Below are 12,879 nucleotides of genomic sequence, written 5' to 3'. Positions count from 1 at the left end.
GTAAACTAGAATCTACCAGAAATTCTCAACTGGGTATGGAAATGTTGGGGAGAGGTAGGTATTTTTTGTTCTTAAAATGTTAGAGTTTGGAGTCAGCGTTAACCATGCAAAGCTCAGGCATGTTAAGTCCTGCCAACTATAGCACAGTCATACACAGTGAGAAGCTCTTCCTCCAAAAATGCAATAGCACCTGCCACAAGAAATACTGGGTCAGCACCATTTTTTGTGTAAATATGCTAATTCCAAATGAACTTTAATGAGATTATAGAGGATGTGAAAGAGAGTCTTGGTTTTCTCCCTCCCAACCGCCCCACCGTTGGTTGACCTCCTTAATAAGCATTAAAATCAGTTTAAAGGAAGGAAAAACTGTCTTGAGAGACACACACGTCAAATGGTCCATTTCTAAAGCATCCGAAAGGCTTGTGTAGGAATGAGGTGCTAATGGAATTATCTTGGTCAAACTCTATTAATGCAAAACTCAAACTCCGGCTACTGAATGCAGGAGTCCCTTGATGTTTGTTTCACTCTAGCTCCTCAGGATAATGATATCCTTTTGTGTTTGGGCTCATGTGTATCTTGTATCAGATGACTGTTGTCCATGATTACATCTCAGCGTTTATCTTACTTATTCATCACCTAAAAATAAGTTCATCATCTCATGGTCTAAGAGCACCCAGAAACAGTTTTTCCAAGTTCAGGCAAACTGTGTCAAGGACTCTTACATCCTCTTTTCAATTGTTTCATCAGTCAAATCAGAAAGAGATCTGCAGAGACACAAATGAGGAAAATTGAACTGTTTTTTTACCACTTTGGTTGAGAAATGATATTTATTAATCTATTTTCCTTTCAAAATATCTTTGAGTTTTTGTTCTTTCTCTTCTAATTTACTACTCTAGCCCCAACTCTTGATCTGGACTATTTTGCCACAAACCCCCTCCCAACTATTTTGAAAAATTCAAACTACAGAAAAATTGAAAGAACAGTACAGTGAAAATCCATATTTTTCATCAAGTTTTAACAGCTGCTATATTTTGGCATGTTTACTCTCTCCTGCTCCCACTTTCTCTGCCCACCTGTCTTTCTCTCAGTTGTTATCTCCCCATCTATCTCAGAAGAGAGAGGAGGCACTTACACAAACACACTTTTTTATTCTGAACCATTTGAAACGTGTAGCAGACATTGGGCCACTTCCAACCTAACATACCAGCAAGGTATCGCCTCAGTGTAGATATTTGCCATATAACCATTATTACACTTGATCCAATATACTGTACCTACAAATTTCCTTAATTGTCCTCAAAATGTCTTCTATAGTTTTTTTCCCCTCTTCAATCAAGGAGGATCAAAGCAAGATTTACTCATTGTATTCGATTGTTACTGTGCCTTCAGTAATTATTATTCGAAAACAGTACCTTCTTTTTTCTTTAATGACATTGCCTTTCCCCCTTTATTCTTCCCTTCTCCCTTCCCTGCCATTCCTTTATTGCTTTCTTTTTTCCTAACAGTTCAGGCCAGATGCTTATAGACTGTTCCACATTCTGAATTTGTCTGTTTCTTTCAGATCAATATCAGGTCAAACTTTTTTCACAAAATCTTGAGTAATATTGTTTACTCAGTATCACATTCTGAGGACCAAAATGTGAGATCGTCTCACTATTGGTGATAAAGTTTGGCTATTTGGTTGAGGACCACCAGATCTCTCCATTCTAAAGCAATGTCTTTGTAAACACAAATCTGTGATTGGTTGAAACCATGTGAATATCCTCTTTCCCGTAAACTGCTATCTCAATTTTTTTCAGCATCTACTATGCTTGTCTGAAACAATTATTTTATTGAGGGTTGGAAAATGGTAATTTTCTAACCCTCTTTTTTTCCCCTAGAATCATTAGCTGGTAATTTAATGACTACCTGTAGAAAGATTATCTAAGGAAAAAGAAGAAGATATTCAATTTACTTGCTGTTCTTATGTGTTATTTTAATTTTCATCCTCCTTTAATGTTTTATTATTATCTTTTAAGACATAGAAATAATTCAGACATTTCAAATAATGAAAACAATACAGAAGAATGACAAATAAATTGAATGTTTCCTTTCTAATCTAACTTTCAGGTAACCACTGATAATAAATATGACTTCTATACATTTTTCCACACATACAAAAATATCCCCAGCTATATTCCTGACGCCTAGAATACTACCTGGTGCCTCTAAATGATGGCATATACTATATTTATTGGAAAAAAATTATGTATAAGTGGACCCAGGTAGTTCAGGTGGTGCTAGTGGTAAAGAATCTGCCTGCCAATGCAGGAGATGCAGGTTCAATCCCTGCTCGGGAAGCTTCCTTGGAGAAGGGAATGGCTACCCACTCCAGTATTCTTGCCTGGAGAATCCCATAGACAGAGGAGCCTGGAGGGCTACAGTCCATGGGGGTCATAAAGAGTTGGACACAACTGATCAACTAACACACACACACACACACACACACACACACACACGTAGTTCAAACCCATGTTGTTCAAGGGTTGACTGTATATAAGGACAAAAGCACATATATTTATCTCCATATAAAGGTATTTTTAAAAATACAGCAAATGACACAGTGTTAAATAATTTGCACTCTTTGTCCATTAATATTACCTTTTTATGAATAAATGTTACTTAGACTCCAAGCCTCACAAGGACAATCCCAGCCATTGTCTTATTCCTCATGTATTTCTAGGATGTGGCACAAATTCCCTTCCTCACAGACTATTATGGAGGTTGATTTCAATTACATGTGCAGGATAAATCTCTTTCCCACTGAGGAGGCCTTAAGACTCCTATTCCTCTAAAGAAAAAAAAAAGCATTATTAATCAGCTTACCAAAAAATTTGGTGGCCAACTGCAGTGCCTAGTAATGAAAAGAAAACAAACTAGAAAAGGGCGTGATGAGAAGAGAATGAGTGGAGGAGACATGCAGGACCCCGACAAGGAGGCAGGCAGCTTTCCCTAAAGGGTGGAATTTTCTGAGCTGGAGTGACAATGTGGTGGTTTCTTTTTTGGTGAGGCCCTAACCACTGGACCATCAGGGAAGTCCCTGGAGCTGCTGTCTTGAATGTGGGAAGTGCTAGCTGGACCACACAAAATATAGCCTTAATTCTGAGGCAATGATTTCATTACAAAGTTTCCTAATCTGGAGAACTTTGAATCAGTTCAAAACTCTTCTAAAACAACAAACTGCATAAAATCAAAAGAGTGAGGAGGACCGACTTCTTCTGGAATTACCTGCTCTTTCTCACTTCCTTCATTCCTTCAAGCATACATCAGAGCCTCAGAAATTAGCCAAGGCTGTGTGGAGTCTTTTACCGTCAATCCCAAGTGAATATGTTAAGTATCAGAAAATTTTCCATTTAAAAAGTCAGGGAGGTATTTTCAGTCCTTTAAATCTTTTCTAATTACTAACCAATTCCCTCCTTCCAGCTCTCCCAATTTAGCACACAGAACGCAGCTCCCAACAGAAAACAACTCCCCAGTGAAGTCTGAGTTTCCATGGTTAGTTGCCGAAGCTCAGAACAAAGCTGAAAAGCCACACTCCCATAGTTAGAGAAAAAAATACATCAAGAAATCGGGTTTCACTGCCATGGTGCAGTTCCTAGCACAAAGTAAGTGCTCAGTTAATAAAGGGAGGGAGGGAGAAAGAATCAAGAGATGAGACAGAGAAGAGAGAAGGACTAAAGAGGAAAGAAACCCAGTGAAATGGACTTTCCTTAAACAGCAACCAGAAATGTAAATGTGGGAGTTTACTAATAAAGAGAATACAAATAACGGAATATTGAGCAAGTGGGTATTGTGCTGGGCTTGTTATTGCATGTCCTCCCAAGACCTTTGCTGAGCTTAACTTTTACGATGAAGAAACTGAGGCACAGGGAGATTAAAAGCTTTCAAGCCGGCTGGGCTGGGATAAGAACTCCAGCCCGTGATAAACACAAACTACCTGCTTTCTCCCCTACACTCAGGCTGCAGCTGACGCTCGCTGACAAGCACCTATGCCAGATGCTGCCCAGTGGGCGCCTCCCTCCCACCCCCATCCCTTACACCACATGGCGCGAAGGACGCCTTCTAACAGTTGCCCCAGCTCCCGTCGAGTGCCTGCCCTCAACCTTGGGCCACTTAGCCTTTCCGTTTCCTTAAACCACGGCCTCCAAGCATGCTCTCACAGTCCTGATTTCTAGGGACTGCTCCTTTCAGCCCCAATTATTCAGAGCATCCCCCCACCCCCTGCACTCAGTAACTCCCTCACTTTGGGCATTATAGAGAGCTCAACCTGTCCCCCCACCCCCACCCCCAGCATCTTAATGTCAAAGCCTTAGATGTTTCCCGTGGCCAAATTCAGCCCCGGGTCCCACCCTCCCGCTCAGCTCCCTCCTCGGACTGTACTTCACTCTATACTTCACTCTACACTTGGGCTGGTTCCCTGAAAGGCGGGCTGCAGGCTCGGCCACATCCTGTGATTAAGTCAGTAAGGGGTGTGGGAGGCTGGAGGAGGAGAAGCAGCGCTGGAGCTGCCTGAAACCCCAACTCTCAGACTTCATCCACTGTCCTGACAGCCGCCAGCATCCGAGAAATAACACACAAAACTACCCCTTGCTGTTCTTGGCACTGAGCGTTCAGTGGAACCCCGACATGGAACTCTATGTTCTTTAAAATCTCCTTCCCATTTCTCGTTTTCCTGTACCATTTAGTCTTGCGTGCAGCTTTCTGTTGCCGTTTTCTCTTTTGCCCAACACCTAACCACCTGGAGAAGTGACCACATCCACGCTCCGCAGAGGCGGGCTCCCCAGGATCTCCGCTTTGTCTTGCCCTCCCGTCCCCATACTTCCGCCCCGCTCGGGGTCTCACCTCCGTGATCCTCTCCTCACCTCTGATCAGCTGCATCTGTGACCGCCTCCCCGCTGCCTCCCGCTTATCTTTCCTCTGCGGCTCCCTTCCCTCTTCCCGCCGCCGTCTCTCTTGCCTTTCTCCTACCCCCTCCCTCTGACCGATCGGTTTTCTTACTACATCCTTTTTTTCTCTTCTCCCTTCGATTTCTCCTGCTCTGTTGGAAGCACAGCCCACGACTTAGCGTGTTTGCCACCTAACGCAGACTTTCTGGAATTGGTTGCCCATTCGAAGTCCAAACTGACTTGCTTCTTCCAGAGCCCTATAATTATGCTAATAAAAAATAAAGTTTTCTCACTCCCCAAATGAATACGACCGAAACATTGAGTTAGCTCTCAAATATAGGCAAACCAGAGGAGCTTGCTGTCAAGCTGAAATAAAATTCTTTGCTTCTATTTTGAAATATCATCTCAGGCTATCTTGTTTATATTTCATGTTCTGTGACTCTAAGTTGAAGACAAGCCTGAAGTTAGGATTTTTCTGCATTGGGTTTCTGGGGAAGCTCCCTAGGCTTTATAAGGCTATGGAGCTGCTGTAAAACATTTTTAAAAAACCCACTTGTTCTTGTCTAATGTAGATCCCTACTGTATATCAAGGAATTGATTGAAAGCTCATACTCCTTAAAATAGCCGTTACGTGCTGAGTGTTTTAGACCCCAAGTTTCCAGTCTCACGTTCTCCTTTTTCCTTACGAGCACCGGCCAGTCATCAGCAGCTTAACTCTAAGCTTCTGAGCATGTGTATAGTTCAAGGTTTACATCACCTCTATGGAAACCTTCATTTCTTACCCGTCCTTTGCCAACAACTCATTCCCTCATAAAAGCGTGAAAACATCACTGCATTGATGTGATTTTAGTATGAAGCTCAAATACAAAATACAGGGTTGACAGAGGCACTTGGGGAAAAGTCTCATTGGAGACTTGAAATGACTGATAGAAAACCATGAATATTAGATCAGATTATACAAGCTTGTCATCTATTTGCAGGGAATGAGTCAGTTCTAAATATTGCTTCTCTTCAAAGTCAGGTATAATAAGAAAGTGAGGTAAACTAGGAAAAAGGTGTGTCCCCCCCCCCCCCGGGGAAATGAATAGGAGATAAATAAATGTGCATAAAATGATAAATCACTAAGAAAGTATGTGTAATTGTACAACATGTTTTTTCAGGATAATGTATGTAAAAGTGTCTGTTGTATGTATGAAAAGTAACGTTCTTGGTTTTGTTTTTGCTGGCCTGTGGGTGTCTGGCCATGTAAGTTTCCTTTCTGTGGTATTAATCCACTTTAGGATTAGTAGACGGGTGGGGTTCTCAAAACAAAAAGCTTGTATTTGACTCGCCACCATCTAGAAATTCCTGCCTCATCTTGATCGTTATTAATTGCTGTGTGGGAAAAATAGACCAGTTCACTTTTATATTTCTTTAAAGAAAGTAAATTGTTTTGCAATTATTTATATGTGTATATATCCATATTCATAGAATGTATGTATATTCACATATATATCCAGTGTATCAAAATATAGCTTGTTGTTCAGTTGCTAAGTCATGTCCACCTCTTCAGGACCCCATGGACCACAGCATGTCAGGCTTCCCTGTCCTCTACTATCTACTGGAGTTTGCTTAGACTCATGTCCATTGAGTCAGTGATGCCACTGAACCATCTCATTCTCTGTCACCCCCTTTTCCTCCTGCCTCGATGTTTCCCAGTATTAGGGTCTTTTCCAATGAGTCAGCTCTTCGCATTAGGTGGCCAAAATATTGGAGCTTCAGTATCAGTCCTTTCAATGAATTTTCAGGGTTGGTTTCCTTTACGATTGATTGGTTTGATCTCCTTGCTGTCCAGGGGACTCTCAGGAGTCTTCTCCAGCACCACAATTCAAAAGCATCAATTCTTCAGTGCTCAGCCTTATTTATGGTCCAACTCTCACATCTGTACATGACTACTAGGAAAACCGTAACTTTGACTAAATGGACCTTTGTCAGCAAAGTGATGTCTCTGCTTTTTAATACACTGTCTAGGTTTGTCATAATTTTTTTCTTCCAAGGAGTAAACATCTTTTAATTTCATGACTGTAGTCACTCTCTGCAGTGATTTTGGAGCCGAAGAAAATATAGTCTGTCACTGTTTCTACTTTCCCCCCATCTATTTGCCATGATCACTGCAGATGGTGATTGCAGCCATGAAATTAAAAGACGCTTACTCCTTGGAAGGAAAGTTATGCCCAACCTAGACAGCATATTAAAAAGCAGAGACGTTACTTTGTCAACAAAGGTCCATCTAGTCAAGGCTATGGTTTTTCCAGTAGTCATGTATAGATGTGAGAGTTGGACTATAAAGAAAGCTGAGCTCAGAAGAATTGATGGTTTTGAACTGTGGTATTGAAGACTCTTGAGAGTCCCTTGGACTGCAAGGAGATCCAACCAGTCCATCCTAAAGGAGATCAGTCCTTGGTATTCTTTGGAAGGACTGATGTTGAAGCTGAAACTCCAATACTTTGGCCACCTCCTGTGAAGAGCTGACTCATTTGAAAAGACCCTGATGCTGGGAAAGATGGGCAGGAGTAGTAGAGGACAACAGAGGATGAGATGGTTGGATGGCATCACTGACTCAATGGATATGGGTTTGGGTAGACTCGGGCAGTTGGTGATGGACAGGGAGGCCTGGGGTGCTGTGGTTCATGGGGTCACAAAGAGTCGGACGTGACTGAACTGAACTGATTTGCCATGAAGTGATAGAGCCAGATGCCATGATCTTAGTTTTTTGAATGTTGAGTTTTAAATCAGCTTTTTGACTCTCTTCTTTCGCTTTCATCAAGAGGCTCTTTAGTTCCTCTTCATTTTCTGCCATTAGAGTGGTGTCATCTGTATATCTGAGGTTGGTGATATTTCTCCTGGAAATCTTGATTCCAGCCTGAGCTTCATCCAGCCTGGCATTTCACATGATGTGCTCTAGCTATAAGCAAAGTAAGGAGGGTGACAATACACAGCCTTGTCGTACTCTGTCCCCAATTTTGAACCAGTCCATTGTTCCATGTCTGGTTCTAACTGTTGCTTCTTGGCCTGCATACAGATTTTTCAGGAGACAAATAAGGTGGTTTGGTATTCTCTTCTCTTTAAGAATTTTCCAATTTGTTGTGATCCACACAGTCGAAGGCTTTAGTGTAGTCAGTGATGCAAAAGTAGATGTTTTTTGGAATTCCCTTCTTTTTCTATGATCCAGCAGATGTTGGCAATTTGATCTCTGGTTCCTCTGCCTTTTCTAAATCCAGCTTGTACATCTGGAAGTTCTCGATCATGGATGGGATTAGGATAATTCACTATTTTAGATTAGTGTTTTTATGTCCCGATAGGTGGCATAATCCAGGGATGAGTATGTTTTCAAGAATACTTAGTGGATGTGGCTCTAGCTTCCTCACTAATTAGCTTTGGAAGTTTGTGCTTTAGTTCCTTGACTCATAAAACAAACAAACAAATATTACGCAAGGGAACTCATGAAGTCCCATTCAGAGTTATGACTCTGTGACTCAATCATGTGATTTAAAAAAAAAAATATATATATATAGTAAGATTTTTGATTCTGCAGAGAGCTATGTACCTATTCTGCCTCCCTCCATTGTAAAAGTCATTCATTTATTTACTCATTCACACATTCATTCTCGAAACACTTATTTGGGACTTACTATGTTTTAGGTCCTATGCCACAGTCCATAGATATCAAGATTATTTAGATACAACCTCTTCTCTTGAGGCGCTCAGGGTCTATAAGAAGATCTCTTGCTTTATCAGGTTTCATCTCAAGGGCCTAAGTGTAGAAAGTTAAAATTCCCATGCAAAGAGCTCAACATGTATCCATACTATTAAGTGCTGATGATAACGGAGAAGGCAATGGCAACTCACTCCAGTACTCTTGCCTGGAAAATCCCATGGATGGGGGAGCCTGGTAGGCTGCAGTCCATGGGGTCACAAAGAGTCGGACACGACTGAGTGACTTCACTTTCACTTTTCACCATCATGCATTGGAGGAGGAAATGGCAACCCACTCCAGTGTTCTTGCCTGGAGAATCCCAGGGACGGGGGACCCTGGTGGGCTGTCATCTCTGGGGTCAGACAGAGTCGGACGCAACTGAAGTGACGCAGCAGCAGCAGCAGCAGCAGCAGCTGATGATAATTGGTATTTCATTTTGAAGACCTGTTTTTCTTCCTTTGTTTCCTTCCTCCCTCCCTCTCTTCCTTCACTGCTTCCCATATCAGTGGGAGCAGTGTAACATAGGGGAAAAAGTATGGGCTTTGCCAGCAGATTTAGGCTTGGAATTTTGGAACTGTCCCTTCCCTGCTGTGTGATCCTGGGCAGGTGACCTGCTCTGAGACTCCATTTTTCACATCTACAGAGTGATAGGGATATTTTCTTCAAAAGAGTTGCAGAATCATATTGGTTGAATGAGATGATGCATACAAAAACCTACTGAGTGGATGATGGCTGTTACTTTTAAACTGGGAAGCCACTAAACATCCTTGTTAAGAGTAAACCAACAGAGGTGACTTTTCTAATGTGAACCCTCCAAGACACTTTACATACTATCACCTATGGCCTTAACCTCTGCCCAAGAGTTGTAGGACCAAGCTATCTGTGAGGGTTCTGTGGGTACTAGAGAAATATGAATCCATATTAGTTTGAGCTGTACAAAATTGCCAATATTTGACCTGACCTAGAAAAATGGTAATTTTGTATGCATGCACCCTAAGTTGCTTCCGTCGTGTCTGACTCTTTGAGACCCTGTGAACTGTAGCTCGCCAGACTCCACTGTCCATGGGATTCTCCAGGCAAGAATACTGGAGTGGGTTTCCATGCCGTCCTCCAGGGGTTCTTCCCCACCCAGGGATTGAACCCATATCTCTTTATGTATCCTGCATTGGCAGGTGGGTTCTTTACCACTAGCGCCATCTGGGAAGTCCAATGGTTCAACCTCATACCACTACTGATACCACTAAAAGCACATTTCAATTTTGTACTTTTTAATGTGAATGGCATGTAAAATTTAACTCTTGGGCTCTTTTGGGTTAGACTGTGCCTGTGTGCTCAGTCATGTCTGACTCCTTTTGACCCTGTGGACTGTAGCCCTCCAGGCTCTTCTGTCCATGGGATTTTCCAGGCAAGAATACTGGAGTGGGTTGCCATTTCTTTCTCCAGGGGTTCTTCCTGACCCAGGGATTGAACTCACATCTCCTGCATCTCCTGCATTGCAGGCAGATTCTTTACCACTTGAACCATTAGGGAAGTCCTATTATTTCCTGATTAAACACATCCAAGCAGTAAAATTCATGTTATTTTTTTTAATAGTAAAGAAGAAACAGTAAAATAAATCTCCTTGGTTCTTTTTTTTTCCAGAATAGTTTTAAAATGTTCAAATTTGAGTTCAATTTTGTGGAAATTTCAGCCTCAGGCAGTGGGGGAAGGTACATTAAAATCCATATTTCTTGTTGGATATTAAGCAAAAGAGCAAATCTTTGACTCTTTTAAGCGAGTGACATTAAGATTGTCAACTAATGAGTTGAAACTTGTTCTGACTGTGATACATTACTGAGCAAAGATTAGAGGAAATTAGTATCACAGAGAAAGAGATCCCCCTCCTTTTTTTTTTTGCTATATATGTGGGAGAGATGGAGGATCGGGAGTGTGTAGGAGATGTGTGAGAGGGGATGTGGGAGAAGAAGTGTTTAAAATGTCCAAAGGAAACTGAAATGCAGATAGGGAAATGTACACTGGGGTGCAGGTTTCCAAAACTAGCTGCTCAGATGAGTGTTTCCAGTGTCGTCATCAGCACCAGTGGCTTTTGAACTTCTCGCTTGCTGTCTGCTGGGAATTCTCTATCTACTTAGGAGCCACAGGGTGATCCTGCCACCCTGGCCTTGGGAAGCTCAATTCAAATCCTCCTTCTTCTATGAAATCCAATCAGTCCATCTTAAAGGAGATCAGTCCTGGGTGTTCACTGGAAGGACTGATGCTGAAGCTGAAACTCCAATACTTTGGCCACCTGATGTGAAGAGCTGACTCACTGGAAAAGACCCTGATGCTGGGAAAGATTGAGGGCAGGAGGAGAAGGGGATGACAGAGGATGAGATGGTTGGATGGCATCACTGACTCGATGGACATGGGTTTGGGTAAACTCTGGGAGTTGGTGATGGACAGGGAGGCCTGGAGTGCTGCAGTTCATGGGGTCGCAAAGAGTTGGACACGACTGAGTGACTGAACTGAAGTAAAGGGAATTTATACCCTCTCTCCTCAACATTAAAGAAAAGGAAAGTACTTTTATTTCTTCTAACTCCCTTCTCCCAAGTGTTTGATAAATGGTTTTATATTTGTATTTAGGAGCAGTGGTGTGGGCTAGGAAATATTTTTATACATCTGACATGGCCTTAAGACCATCTAGTCTACATTTATTGAATACCTATAACCTGCCGGAGGATGCACCATGTACTGGAATCAATAAAGATAAGATTTGGGTTTGCTGTCAGAGAGATCACAGCCTCATGTAGTCAACTTTGAAATGTAAAAATGGACTCAGGCGATGAAGGACTCTGCTGCGTTTCTGAAATTCTTTTTTCATGGGGAATATTGCAAATCCTATAATTTTACCATTTGAGAGTCAGTGCTCTAGCTTTAAGCTTGTTATACTATTAAAATAGTATATTTTAATATTCACTGTAGTTGGGATGACACTTTGCCTTTTCATGGTATTCAACTTCAAGGTGAACTGGGGCATCTGATTTCTTTCCAGAAGGGTAGATTTTCACTGAGGGCACACAGAAAGAGCATGGGAACACTAGAATCCCATGTACACACAGGGTGTGAAGGGGAGAGCTCATGGACTAAAAGTGTGGGAGATGGCCCAGAGGTCAGCTTTCAGCTGGCAGGGGCCATGTCCCTGGGTTAAGACGGGATGATCATCAGAAGGCCGGTGTTCGAGGCTGGCTCAGAGAGCCGTGAGCACTAGGATTGCCGGGGCTGCTGCCCTGGAAGGCAGGACCTCCTCTGTGTCAGGCACCAGGCTGGGTGCCTACACCCTGGCACACTTAAGCCCCCTAACAGTTCTTTGACGTACACGCCTGCCCTATTTTGCAGAGGACATTTAGTTCAAGGAGGCCAAGTAATTGTCCAAAGTTCTCAGAGCTGTTAGCAAGTAAAGCAAAGTTCAGAGATCTGTCTCCAAAGCCAACATTTTTCCTTCCTTTTTTTTTTTTTTGCTTTTCAAGAAATAAAGGAACCTAGTCAACTTTAAAGGCCAAATGCTCTTCTAGGGGAAACTGTTTTGAATGAATGGCCACTTGAGGACCAGCTTATGACAAGCCAGATGAAGACAACTTGAATGTGAGAACAAATTTTATTTCTGACATTTTCAAGGGTAGAAACAAATGCACTTGATAGGGTCGTTTGAGATTTAATAAAAAAAAAATCTCCCCCTCTGCAGGTACGCGCTCTCTCAAGCCCTGTAGATGGTTAGCTGTCCCCTGCCCACTAACTACAATGGAGTGAGATGACACCCTGTTGCTCTGCCCACTTAGCACAGTGCAGAGCTGCTGCAAATGCTTCTTAACACGGGAAAATGGAGACTCAGTGAGGCTGAGTAATTCGTCGAAGATTAGTTACGCATTATGTGGTAGAAACTGGATTTGAAAACTCACCTGCCAGATTCACAAACTCTTGCTTTTAGCTAGTGGCTCTCTGGGTTCTGATACATTTTCTGGGGCAACGCAAATAAGTCTACATTCATTTCTACAGAAAGGCCTTGCAAATGCTTTAACAGCCCAACAACAGCAAAGGGCAAGCATTTATTAAATCCTTCCTTGTGCCAAATGTGGCACCAAATGTACATGCATTATTTTGACTCTTTCTCCTAACAGCCCTATAAATAGACACGGTCATCGTTTTGTGGCTGAGGAAACTGAGGCAGAGAAGTAAATCGCC

At 42.2% G+C, this 12,879-nt stretch overlaps 1 protein-coding gene across 15 annotated transcripts in view; it reads right to left on the bottom strand.

The window, feature by feature from the left end:
- Nucleotides 1-12,879, bottom strand: part of DLG2 (discs large MAGUK scaffold protein 2) — a 2,332,068-nt gene that overhangs the window by 363,468 nt on the left and 1,955,721 nt on the right. Inside the window, exon 1 of one of the 15 annotated variants that reach the window (XM_070783351.1) lies at nucleotides 4,902-4,920. The exons of the other annotated variants lie outside the window; for them this stretch is intronic. The gene's annotated coding sequence lies outside the window, so the exon portion shown is untranslated. Of the gene's footprint in view, nucleotides 1-4,901; nucleotides 4,921-12,879 lie in introns of those variants that run through there. 15 annotated transcript variants of the gene reach the window in all.

The sequence above is a fragment of the Bos indicus genome, chromosome 29 (genome assembly GCF_029378745.1).
Source record: "Bos indicus isolate NIAB-ARS_2022 breed Sahiwal x Tharparkar chromosome 29, NIAB-ARS_B.indTharparkar_mat_pri_1.0, whole genome shotgun sequence".
Taxonomy (NCBI): domain Eukaryota; kingdom Metazoa; phylum Chordata; class Mammalia; order Artiodactyla; family Bovidae; genus Bos; species Bos indicus.
The sequence above is the reverse complement of the archived record's forward strand: the minus strand, read 5'-3'. Positions and strand labels throughout refer to the sequence as shown.